The sequence below is a fragment of the Capra hircus genome, chromosome 16, assembly GCF_001704415.2.
Source record: "Capra hircus breed San Clemente chromosome 16, ASM170441v1, whole genome shotgun sequence".
Taxonomy (NCBI): Eukaryota; Metazoa; Chordata; class Mammalia; order Artiodactyla; family Bovidae; genus Capra; species Capra hircus.
The window spans coordinates 56,019,337-56,021,743 of record NC_030823.1 but is presented as its reverse complement, the minus strand read 5'-3'; the positions used below and the strand labels follow the sequence as shown (position 1 = coordinate 56,021,743).

The 2,407-nt window shown below is 37.6% G+C and overlaps 1 pseudogene; it reads left to right on the top strand.

Moving 5' to 3' along the window:
• On the top strand, positions 454 to 1,411 carry LOC102181803 (annotated as a pseudogene).

Genomic DNA, 2,407 nt, shown 5'->3' with positions numbered 1-2,407 from the left:
TCGTAGGCCACTTTCTCCAAAAACCAATGCAAATTTTCTCACCTAGCAAGGGTGACCTCCACAAGTGTTCCAGTAACACTTGTGCCTATCTTCAGGATGACAGCTATCACACAGCATTGCATTTTAATGACATGGAAGTCCCAAGAGACCACAGTTTATCCTGAGTTTAACAAATATCCCGGCAGGTAGATGGTACTCAATGAAAACTGATCAAATTATGAGCAAAAGGATGAATGAAGGAATAAAATTTAGGGGCTTACTTTTGCTGGTTATACTTGGAGACACTGAAATCTTGAATTTGCAATTCTGAATGGACCTCAATTACCAGAAATTATTTTTTCTGTTTTTACACTTTGAGAAGACAACGTCAATTTAAGAACAAAGTTGACTTCAAAGAAAGTTTAGGTGAGCTGAAAAGGGTTAAAGAATGCTCTTTCCATGGTTAGCACTGCCATGACTCAGTGTCTCAGGAAGTATCTGAAGCATGAAGCAACTCCAAAGCACTGGATGCTGAAAAACTGATCCATGTGCTTGTTCCTTGTCCATCTACTGGTCCCCACATGCCTGGGGGAAAGTCTCCCCCTCATCACTTTCTAAGGAACAGACTTGAGTGTGCTCTGACAGGAGATGAAGAAGATCTGCATGTGCGACAGTTTATTAAGATTGATGGCAGGGACTCCCCTGGTGGTCCAGTGGCTAAGACTCCATGCTCCCAACACAGGGGGCCCTGGTTCCATCCCTGGTCAGGGAACTAGACCCCCCATGCTACAACTAAAACCCAGTGCAACCAAATAAATAAATAAATACAAGAGAGAAAAAAAAAAAAGATTGATGGCAGAGATCCAAACTGATGTAACCTAACCTACCCTGCTGGATTAATAGATGTCAGCAGCCTTAACAAGACCAGAGAGAATTCCCCTCTCTTCTATGACCCCAAGGGTCCCTTTGCTGTTCATTGTAGTCCACCTGAGGAAGCTAAGTACAAGTTGTGCCAAGTGAGAAAGACCTTTTTGGACACAAAAGGAATCCCTCATCTGGTAACTCATGATGCTCATACCACCTACCTCCCTGATCCCCTCATTAAAGTGAATGACACCATTCAGATTGATTTGGAGACAAACAAGATTTACCCATTCCACCAAGTTGAACACTGGTAGCCTGTATATGGTGACCAGAGGTGCTAAGCTGGGAAGAATTGGTGTGATCACCAACAGAAAGGGACCTCCTGGTTCTTTTGATATGGTTCGTGTGAAGGATGCCAAAGGCAACAGCTTTGCCATCCGGTTCACTAACATTTGTGTTACTGGCAAAGGCAACAAACCACAGACATCTCTTCCCTAAGGAAAAGGGATCCATCCCACCTTTGCTGGATGAGAGAAATAAAAGACTGGCAGTCAACAGGCTGAAGTGATCTCTAGATTATGTGATTGGAAAGATCTTTATACTTAATTGAAGGTAATATTGTTTGATTCGAAAATATGTGGGTTATTTTCAAATGTCTTTGGATAATTGAAACCTATAATAATTCCACAGTGAAAAGAGAACAGACTCTATGTGACTACAATATCTTTAGACCATGAAATTTTTGCACCTTGTTTTATGTGTCTGGATATGTCTCCCAGCTTACAGTCTATGGAAACTGGAATAGAATTTGTATCCTGCTGTTGTGTGAAATTTGCATAAATCTTAGTTATGTTGAATCGGTTCTGTTGAATCAGTTCTTTTCAGGTCTACTATATCCTTCTACTTCTCTGTATATTTATTCTATTAATTTTTTGAGTTTGATATTGAAACTAAAACTAAAAATTTATCTACTTAAAAAATAACTGTACTATATAGTGGAACCATATGTAACCTTGTTCTGTATTTTCCAAGTCTCCTGTAAATGTGTTATCACATTTTCAAAATTTAAAAAAAAAAATAAAAAATAAAATAAAATGGAGAACCAGCAGGGACCTGCTATGTGGCAAGGGGAATTCTGTTCAGTATTATGTAACAACCTAAATGGGAAAAGAATTTGAAAGAGAATAGATACATGTATATGTATAACTGAATCACTTTGTTGTACAGCTGAAACTAACACAACATTGTTAATCAACTCTACTCCAATACAAAATAAAAAGTTGGGACGTCAAAAAAAGATAATGTGGCATGACTAATTATTAAAACAATCATCATTCAAATGATTCTGTGACCCTTTTCCGTGTGTATATTATATTGACCGACCCCAAGCATCTAAAATAAAGATGGCAACTTTAGTTTGTAACCAGTAAAGAGCCTTTAATTATTCCATAAACATTTAGGATAAAATTATTTTAAATTCACTTCAATACAAAACAATTAACAATTAACATACGTGATCTTCTTTAGAATATTTGCTAAAAACTATTTTATTAACTTGAACTAG